The sequence below is a fragment of the Phasianus colchicus genome, chromosome 29 (genome assembly GCF_987193195.1).
Source record: "Phasianus colchicus chromosome 29, bPhaCol1.hap1.1, whole genome shotgun sequence".
Taxonomy (NCBI): domain Eukaryota; kingdom Metazoa; phylum Chordata; class Aves; order Galliformes; family Phasianidae; genus Phasianus; species Phasianus colchicus.
In genome coordinates, this window is record NC_143464.1 from 457,938 (window position 1) to 469,241 (window position 11,304).

The window sequence follows — 11,304 nt, forward strand, 5'->3', positions numbered from 1 at the left end:
TTTTCTTGTTCCTGAATCTGTATGGTAGCACTACGTGGCCATCAAAATTGATAACATCAGCCCCTAATGAAGAAAAAAAAAACAAAACAAAAAACAAAACATAACATTGTTTATGAGCGATTATATATTCCAGTAGCTATTGGAAAAAACAGATACGTTGTATGTAGATTGTATCTGAACAGAATAAAAACCTGTGCAAGTGCAGTATGCATTGCAAATATATTTTCTATTGACCAAGGATTATTCCTATAAAAAGTAGGAACGAGGAAGGGCATAAGTTTAATTCATAGGATGTAAAAAAGCAGCATCAGGAAAACAAATACTGCCACAGTACTAATTTTATTCTGACTTTTCTTAAATGTATTTGCTTTCCTATGCATTTTCTTAACTAGTTGACAACTTCTGAGTTATCATTAATTACTCATATTATGCCTCCTAAAATCAAATATATGCATCTGTGAAGACTGTAATCACTAAGACATGAAACTAAAAAAATTGTGTAGGAGTTTTAAAATATTTTTCCTTGCCTTGTTCAGTTGTATATATAGAAATGTTTGATAAAATTTAGCTTCAACTGGTCTTGAGAAGAAAAAATTCTATCATTTGGACCAAGCTTTTATCTAGGTTTGGTTTTATTCAAAATCAGGGAGGAAAACTGAGGGATGCAATGATTATCTTTTAAAGTTAATCCAATATTCATGTAAAAGTTGCATAATATACTACAAAATTTGATATATTCTTATTTTCATTTTTTTAAGAATGAGACAGAATTTTTCACAACTTTTTTTGGATGCACGGTCCAGAAGTAATAGCTACAGAATTTCATTTCAATGAACAGGCATACTTCTAGTGAGTTTTGAATCTTCTCTTTTAAAAACAGTTCAGTAAAAGACTGCAAACATATAGATCTTTAAAATTTTATAGATTTGTTTAATAAAACCCTTTAAAAGCCACTTAACCTGTGACCAGTAACTAGTGCCCTAGCTATTATTTCTATGAGTATTTCCTCCTCTCTATTCACAACTAATAATTTAAATTCTTTAAAAATAATTCTTTAAAATGTTGATCTTTTTAAAGAAAAGAGTCTTCCCCACTTATATTCTATGGAAGCGTCCACTGTTATTGGCACAACATGTTAGTATAATTCATTTCATGTTCTGAATTAAATAAAAAATAAAATTTATCATAAATTCTTCAATTACATCTTCCTTATTTTTGCCTGCTTCTATTGTGTGCCTATTTTCTTGTGTGACTGCTTGTAACTTTCTAAAAATCCTAACTAGTTTTTGTTATCATGGTGGAAAGTAACTTAAATCTTTCAGACCTTCTCAAACACACAAACAAAAACATTCCATTGTGCAGTTAGTGCAGCAGAATCTTAAAAAATTCCATTATAGCATTTTGTACATGATTAATATTACATATAAATGATTAATAAATTATATATATTTCAGTTCAAATTTAGGTAGTCAACATTATCCGCTATTATGTTAAAAAAGTTGCCTTTGTTTTTGGCAACATATGTCAGACATGCATTTTAAAAAATGCTTACTTTGAAGTAATTCTTGAAATATTATTTTTCATCCAGATTCAGTGAAGCGCCTAAAGAAATGTCTACAACCATGCCTAAATGTCTGGGAATTTAGGGGATACCAAAATGATCTGCTGAGTCAATTTTTACGAGTTCTGAGTCCTCAACTGCTATCAAGAGGCTGCTTATGTACAGCATCAATGTAGGCTTCTTTTCACATTCTATAATTTCCAGGAACATTTTTGCAGTGATAGAAAAGTTATCTGAGTGTCAGAGAAAAGCAAGCTTCATGATGTTTATTCTTTACTGAAAGTATGTACAAACAGAACCAATGTTTCATTCTATTTCATTGTCCAGTCACAAAATCCACAACACATCTTCTATTCATTAACTAAACAACAGTCAGTTGAGATCAAGGCTCGCAGTTATGTTTATTAAGTGCCTCTCCATACATCCTTTCACCATTAAGCAAAGTGAGTTTTCTGATATACGCACCAACACATTATGTTTCTGTCCGTCAGGATTTTTCCAGCTAGACCAGGCATGTCCAACCCATGGACTGTGGACAACATGCAATCTGGCGCAGCCTGTCAAGAGGCCCAGCCTCTGCCCCTCACCACCATGGTGATTAGTCTTCTTAACCTACCTGCCTGGTCTGGCCCTAGGTGCTCACCTAGAAACAACCACACATAGATCTGCCACTAACATCATGGTGACTGAAACCAGGAGCTCAGTGTACAGGTAAGTCAGGTTATGGCAAATAATTTTATACTATTTGATACTTTAGCCAAAAACAGTACTGCAAACAGTGAAAAACATGCAGCCATACTTTCTGTTTTGATAAAGGAATTTGAGACTATATTTCAAGACTGATGAAAAGAATCTTTTTTTCTTTTCTTTTCTTTTCTTTTCTTTTCTTTTCTTTTCTTTTCTTTTCTTTTCTTTTCTTTTCTTTTCTTTTCTTTTCTTTTCTTTTCTTTTCTTTTCTTTTCTTTTCTCTTCTCTTCTCTTCTCTTCTCTTCTCTTCTCTTCTCTTCTCTTCTCTTCTCTTCTCTTCTCTTCTCTTCTCTTCTCTTCTTTTCTCTTCTCTTCTTTTCTCTTCTTTTCTCTTCTTTTTTTTCTTTTGTGTACTCATGACCCTATTTTCAGTTCCCATAAATAAATTACCTGCAAATTTTTAAATGTAATGTGTAGAGTTACAATCACATATTTAACTCAAACATTGATCCTGTCTCTTCATCAGACTTCTGTGAGACCTCTCTTAGCAGAGACAAACATTCCTTGCTTCACCACCCCATCTTATTCATGTCATTGCTCTCTGATTGTACATAAATTTGTGAACAACAGTTATCAAGGATGAAGCACAGAATGAATGAAATTTCATCAAAAGTCTCTCACTAACACCTTGAGAACTCACTAGGAATTGCAACCACTACTATAAAAACAGACTTGTGCATTGATTTCACAGAAATGAAATCAAATATCTTACTAGTTTTATGGTTCCCCACCCCCCCGCCCCCTTTTTAAAAATTAAAAATTGAAATGTTTTGTTACTTACATACATAAACTGTATTATATATTTTACAAGAGATGCTCCAAAAATAATGCCTCCTGCTTTATTGTGTTGGCCCATGGTGACAGAGACAGATGTTGAAAGTGTGGTAGTAGAGGCTGAAACTTCCTGACCATATTCCATCACATTTTGTGTGTGACAGATGGAAGCAGGATGGTGGTCTGACAAAATAACCTCTGACACAGAAGTGCATAAGAAGCAAAGGTGGATAATTCAATTCCTCCAGGTGGAAAATTGGCTCTCATTGACATTCACTGGTGATGACTCAACACTGACGAACACCAACAGTGGATGTGAATACGAGTTGGTAGGTGGTAGATTTCAGCAACTGTGACAGCTAGTCTCCTCCTCTGGTGCAGGTTTTTACAAGAATGGCCTGTGGTTTCTTGTTCATCCCTGGTGAAAATACACAGCTAGTGGTGGTGATTTTCTTGAAAAAATAGTATTATGAGGCTGAGAATTTGCTCTATCAAATAGTGTTATTATGCTCTTTGTATCTGTTGTAGTTTCCATGGAGACATTACTTGCAGTAACCTACGTACATGTAGCCCACAAAAATTCCTCTTTTCTCAGAACATACCAGGCAAACCAAAAGTATGGAAACCCATGCACCAATCACTAATTCATAGGTCACTCTGAAAGTAATGCTTGCTATTTAGTTACATGCAAACTATAATAGAGGTTTATCTAGACATGAACCAGCAGTATGCCCAGGTAGCCAAGAAGGCCAATGGCATACTAGCTTGTACCAGAAATAGTGCTGCCAGCAGGAGCAGGGAAATGATCATCCCTCTGTACTAAGTTATAGAGAGGCTGCATCACAAGTACTGTGTTCAGTTTTTAGCCCCTGACTAGAAGAAAGACATTGAAAGCCTGGAGTTTGTCCAGAGAAGGGCAATTAAACTGGTGAGGGGTCTGGAGCACAAGTCTTATGAGGAGCAGCTGACGGAACTGGGATTGTTTAGTCTGCAAAAGAGGAGGCTCAGGCATGACCTTATTGCTCTCTACAACTACCTGAAAGAAAGTTGTGGCAAGGTGAGCGTCAGCCTCTTCTCCTTTGTAACTAGCAATAGGACTAGAGGGAATGGCTACAAGCTGTGACAGAGGAGTTCAGGTTGGATGTTAGGAAAAGCTTTTTTTCCAAAAGATTGGTCAAGCACTGGGATGGACTGCCCTGGGAGTGGCAAGTTAGATCAGAAAAAGGTAATACTTTCTTTCTCTACTTGAAACAGTCATAGGCTCCACAAAATTCTTCCTGTGGAAGTAAAAGAGATTAAGAAGACTGAGGGGATAGATTCTGTAGTGCAAGTTTCCTCATGTCTCTCTATGACATTGTTACTCTACATTCTACTGGAGTAAAAGGCACCTACAGAGCATTTTTATTTCATGTTATTTTTGAACACAATTGATGTAATAGCAGCTTAGTATCACCAAAATAGACATGTCACATCACTGGAAGGTTTTCAGGCTCTTTCCAATTGCCTATATATATATGTACAGATATATATTAATATGTAGATATTTTCATGGATCACCTCAACCTATCATGACTTCCACAGCATTGACTTCGCATCCTATGAAGGAGGTCAAAGGAAAGAATTTAATTTTCTGCTGTTTGTAAAGTCCCCTATGTAGAACATATCACCTTTCCCCTAAGATCAGCTGGTATCTCTTTGTAACATCAGCATAAGTTACCTTGACTGTCAAGCATGTGACTCACATCTAATCAAGACTTTGACTAGATTTTTGTGGGTTTGTGGGTTCTCAATATGTAGCTCATGAAATACAAGTATCCTTTTCATACCTGGATCAGTCTTTCAGTCATGCAGTTATGTTCTTTTCATTATCAATTTACTTAAATTAATATCACACACTTTAACAGAGTCAAGTAAAAGTATCACATATTTCTAAAACACGGCCCTGAATATTATGCTTTGAAATCATTCAATTAAAAAAGAAACAGGACTAATCTTTGATTGAGTAGCTTTCTTTTATTCCTAGCTAAGCTACCAGCATGTGCACTGGCCTATATAATAATTCACTATAATAATTCACCTAAAGATTACATAGCAATTATGTTTAAGAGTCATTATGTATAGAAAGATGGTAATGACTTATGTTCCTTCTACAATGACTCTCAGCTATTTAATATCACGATAATAACCATGACAAGAAATGGTACTTAGACAGTAAAACATATTGTTCCTATAATTGAAGCGTAAATATATAATATTTTTCATCCTTAGTCACTAAACTAACTACCATTAATAGGAAAGAGACAGTATATAAGTGTATACATATATGTTTATATATTTGTTTATATATTTACTTAGTGCACGAGAGAGACAGGAAAAGAGGAAGAGAGACAAAAATGTGGTAAGATGGGAAAAAAGTAACTGACAATATTGAAAATAAATATATGCATTTAAATAAGAAATATAAATCTAATTACTTTAAACCTGAATTCTCCACTGTTGGATTTCCTGAGATATGGATAAGCACTATTGACATGTTAAAAATACAACACCACTTTCATCTGGCTAGGAAAATGTATTAGCCCTTAATCCAATATATTTCTGTGATGCCACATTTAAGCAGTTTTCCTCTGAAGAACAATAAATCAGAATATCTCGAAGAAGGTGTTAAAAAATCTGGTGACAAAAGTGACCCCAATTCCAAATCTCAAAGGAAAATAAGTCACCACCCACAGTCTTATTACCTTATTAGACTTGGGTAGGCTTGTTCAGATATTTTTTGCCCTATACTTGTGTCTACTTGAAGAATTTTGTAAATTTTGGTCAGTGAACAAAATCTGTAAAAGAGATTCCTTTTTGAATTCCAAAATAATTCATTTAATTAATTACAAACAATTTTGAATTAGACTCAGACTCCAGAACTTCCCTATTTCCTCTTTTTTCTGGTGACGGAAGTGTAACTATATGTCATGGTTTTAGATTTTTGTTCTCAGTATTCCACATCATAACACCATGTAGTACATGTTAAAGCATTAATGCTCCTGTTCCATGCATAGTAGATACTTTGGGGTACCTGTTTTAGAAGAGAAGAAGAACTATATCCCCCAGAGGACTGCTCACTGTTCTGTTACCATTTCTGCTCAGTGGGAAAGATAAAAACCATTCGTAGATCTCTTGACTTCCCTTTTTTGATTTTCTGGCTCATCTCTGCTCCCAGCCATATCACCTCAGCTTAATTAGAGTAAGGCTTCTATTTTTCAGACACTCTCACTTTAGTTATTAGCTTCAATTCTAATTACGTTATATTATATTGCATTATAGTATGTTATCTTGCATTCTGATATCTTATTTAGTAAATTAGTTTGTTTCTCCTCAGATCATTGCCACTGTGCTGTTTTTAGACCCATCTCCCTACCTTTTCCCCTTTTCCTTTTCCCAGGGCTTGGATTCGCAGGTTCCCCTGCCTCATTAGTCTATTACCTATGTTAGTGTCTGAAAAGTGCTAGAATAGAAGTAGAATAGTGCATAGAGGTGCTCATTCACAAAAACTCAACAGTGATTTCATAACAGCTAATTTAGCTACTTTGATAAACGTTACTGCCTTGAATTACTAAAAAATTCCTGCTAAGAGCAGGTGTCAGTGAATTTACATTGGACAGAATAGCAGTGTACTTTCCAGAGAAATGCTTGTGAATATATCTGAAATCAAGCCAACAATATTCATAGGAAATTTACCATTCACACATATTTCAAAATTGCCAATGGCTTCTACACGATCAACTCTGCACACTTCTTACAAAACATTTCACTGGGATTAAAAATATAAAGGTTCTGTACTAATGATTGCTGGCAATCTTAGGTGAAATTTTTCTCACTTTTTTCACTTCCATTAACTCCATTTCATCTGACATACTTTTTAGATTAAAACATTTTTAGAGTGAGGATCTTCACTTTCAGCATTCTTTTCTTAACATATTATGTGAGCCTTATGCTGCTGTATGGGCACTAATGCATATACTAATTCTGTACGACTAAAAAGCATTAACCGTGAATCTATCCTTTAAAAGCATCTATCTTTCAAAAACGTAAAATGTATCAAAGAGCCTCTCGCTGGGCTACCATATTCCACACACGTAGAGTATTTTGTTGTTGTTATTAATCACGGGCACCAAAATATCATTATGAAAATTTAAGCACATAAACAATATATTATCAACATACTGCTCTGATGACCAAGAAGGCCAATGAGTTCATTGAAAAGAGCATGGCCAGAAGGTCCAGGGAGGTGATCTTCCCCCTCTTCTCTGCTCTGGTCAGGCCTCACCTGGAGTACTCTATCCAGGTCTGGGCTTCCCAGTACAAAAAATGCAGGGATCTCCTGGAGATAGTCCAGCAGAGGACCACAAGTGACCTGGAGAGTCTCCCCTATGAGGAAAGGCTAGGTAACCTGAATCTTTTCAGCCTTGAGAAAAGAAGACTGAGAGGGGATCTTATTAATGTCTATAAATATCTTAAGTGTGGGAGTCAAAGGGACATGGCCAACCTCTTTTCAGCAGTCCATGGGGACAGAACAAGGGGAAATGGCCATAAAGTTGAGCATAGGAAGTTCCAAACCAATAAGCGAAAGAACTTCTTCACAATGAGGGTTACAGAGTACTGGAACATGTTGCCCAGAGCTTTTCTTCAGAGGAGGGGAGTTACATTCAGCTAGATTGAGTCAAGGTTAGATATCATGGGGAAGACAGAGACCCCCATGCTTTCTGGGAGCGCATCCTCATGGGGACAGTCTTTTTCTCCCAGCTGGAAGATGTCCATGCTGCAGCATGTGTCTGGTGCCGCTTGTGCTCCTGTCACTGAGCACCTGTGAGAAAAGCCAGGCTTCATGATCTTCCACAATCCCAGTAAGCATCTGTAGGTAACACTCACTTTTTTTAATACTGATTGTAGGCAGTTCCCTCAGCCTTTGCTGCGACTGCTGGGTGCCCTGGACTCTCACCAGCCCTGGCTGAGCTCTTGCTCCATGTGGCAATGTCTTTTTCATACCAGGGACACCAGGTAGGGACTTAAGAATCCACATGCAGATTCTCAAGGTCCAAAAGGGGGGAAAAAATAGAGAGAGAAATATGTGTTGTTTTTGTTGTTTTTGTGAGTTCGTTTTCTTAAGTATTACTCATTTTTTATTTATTGAATCAATTGTTCAATATGCCTCATCTTGAAAAGATGACCTTCATGCTGAACTTCAGGCTGCTTCATGTCAGAACCAAAGTCATCTTCTCCACATGAGTAGCCACTTCTGTAACTTGTTTGACACATTCTCAGGGCCCCAGTCAGCTCAGGTCCTTCTGCTGGATTCCTTCTGTTGTCCTGGCACAGCAGCTCAGAGAATGCTGGTCTCTGCCTTTCCCTATTCCTGAGGACTTGGGGAAGAAGAAATGACAGATTTTGGCAAGGGAAAAGGATGGAGATGCGAAGGATGGTCTCACAGGAGCTTTTGTTGTCAAATGAATTACCAGGAATGGCCATGTGAGCCTGCAAGGTGGTACTGGAGTTGGGACTCCGCCAGCTAGTGGTAAACTTATGGGATGGATAGTTTGGTGCCAAGACAGAGGTGGCCATCTGGGGAGAGGTGGACAGGACCCTGCCTGGCCACCAGAGCACACAGCTAGTTTGAGCTGAAGGGGAAATACTTTGTCCAGTAAAGATCCCAGTAAATCCTGGGAAAGCATCCTTCAGGAATAATATTGCAATATTTTTTGGAATTTGGAATACTTCTTTCTTTCCAGACTTGTCCAAACTTGAAGTTTTTTAATTAGATCTTCCTCTGTCACTGGTGTAAAAAATCAGACTTAAATAACAGTGTGGGTTTCTATTCTGTTTTTGTTTCCAATTATCAGTCTCATTACTTATTATTATCTAGCTGGGATTGTATATTGTACAATAACAGAAAACTTCCTCACAGTCTTTGTACTTCATATAAAATCAGCTGTAACTTAATTCACAATGACATAAACAATGTGATAACACCATAGCTTATGCTTCCATTTAAAATTTATCATTTCTATTTTTGTAAAATAACATCAGTTCGTATAATCTGTGTACAATTCAGTCTGATTGCTTAGAATAACTTGTTACAAATGTTAAATAGCTGTCATGCTAATACATCATAAGACATGATGAATATGTAGTTTTTAGGAAGAGTGCCACAAGAGCTCTATCCATCTTTGAAGAGACACATTTTTTATAAGGAACCTATTTCATACTCATACATAAAGCACAGTTGTTTAGCTTTGTTTATCTTTGCAGAAGCTTGCTTATGAATAGAAATAACACATTTTATAGAAGAGAGAAAGAAAGGTAGAAAGAAAGTAGCAGTAGCACATCCTTCTTTTCATAAATTCTCTTAGAAAGTTAACTGAGTTTCACTGAAGGGAATGAATCAATGGTCCTTTATAAAGAAAAAATCAATTAGAAAGTCATTACATAAACCTTAGCATTCAAAAAATAAAATTATATATTAAAGCCAATTAGACTGTATGTCAGAACTACGGTGAATTGCACTTGCACTGATGTATGCAAAATCATTAGCAACCTCCATGTCCAAGAAATGTAGAGAGTGAAAAAGAACATGTTTATAGACAACTGAATTTTCTTTTGCAAGCTATCTCAAGCAGCAGATGACTTCTCTGGGCTTTTTAAGAGGTTTACTTTGTCTATCTCAAGTGTTACTGTTGTTACTGAAATTAGAACACTTGAGGCAACACATAAGGCAACAGCCACTCCTGTGGCATCCAGGAGGGCTATAGGAAGAACAGGAATCCCAGTAGAGTCTTTCTCCCAATAGCTTGCTGTAGTCCTGGTGTGATTTGTGTTTAATGCCACACTGGAGAGGCAGATGGTGTTAAACATTGAGAAGGAGCACTACTGAGCATCTCACAGAAGAGCTGAAGTCCCCTCCTGTGGATGCAATGGGACAGTCAATCTTATTTATTTCCTTAATGACAGCAAATAGGCTAGCTAACTTTTCGTGTTTGGGTCTGCATCACAGAAGATTAATGTATCTCTCCCTGATGGGTTTGTTCTGAGCAATCAGAAGCAGAAGAAATCTCTCCCTGTAAGTCAGATGCTGTAGCTTGCAAAATTAAACATTCCGATACAGGTTGTCACATCATACAACCACTGCAAGGGATGGGGCATTTCAACTGTATCACAGTTTCAGGATTTTTGTAATTGGTATTTCACATCTTAACATCAAGTAGTGCACTGGGAGTTAAAGAGTTAATGCTCCAGTTCTGTGGATTGTTGATATTTCTAGGTATAGCTGTCTCAGAAGACAACTATATAGCCCAGAGGACTTTACGTTTTTATTTTCTGTTTGGATGGGAAAACAAAACTGTTTGCAAATCATGAGACATCTCCTTTTTCCTTTCCGCTCATCTCTACAGCGTGTGTGCTCCCTAGCCATCTCACCTTCAGCGTTAGAGTAAGGCCTTTGTTTTTTGGACACTCTCATTTTATTTGATTTCTTAGCTTCCATTTCGATTATATTATATTATATTGTGTTATCTTGCATTTCAATATCTCATTTAGTAAATCAACTTTTCTCCTCAGATCATTGTTGTTTCATTTTTAGGCCCATCTCTCTACCCTTTCCCCTCTCTACCCCTTTTCCCCTTCCCCCTTTCCCAAGGTGTGGGTCTGTGGGTCCCCCTGACCCATTAGTCATGGAACCAGGCTGAACTGGCCTGTAAACCATTGACATACTGCATCTACCATTAGAGGTTCAATCCTAAACACAGTAGATAGAGAGAAAAGGAGACACAGAAGTCTGAATTCATTACATATGTTTCTGAACACATATTCAACATAATACATTTTAGTTAGATATAACTGAAATGCAAATGGCATGCATTTCATTTCAGAAATGAGATGCATTTCTGAGCTGAGGTAAAAACTATGTTTAGTTAGAAAAGCTGAATTAGGGTACTTAGTGCCAGAGATGCTTAAGTAACAAAGACATCCCTATAGCTCTGTAGATGTGAAGGAGGTATGAGATGAGACAACAACTGCTGGACAGACAAAATGCCTGAGTGTGCCTCAGCTGGTGAAAGATACCTAAATTCAGAAACATAATTTGTCCTAGGTTCCTAAAACACTTCAGTATGAGATGTATACTGTCCTAACGCTATCCATTTATCTTCTAGCAATATGTACTTAGATTAGACAAG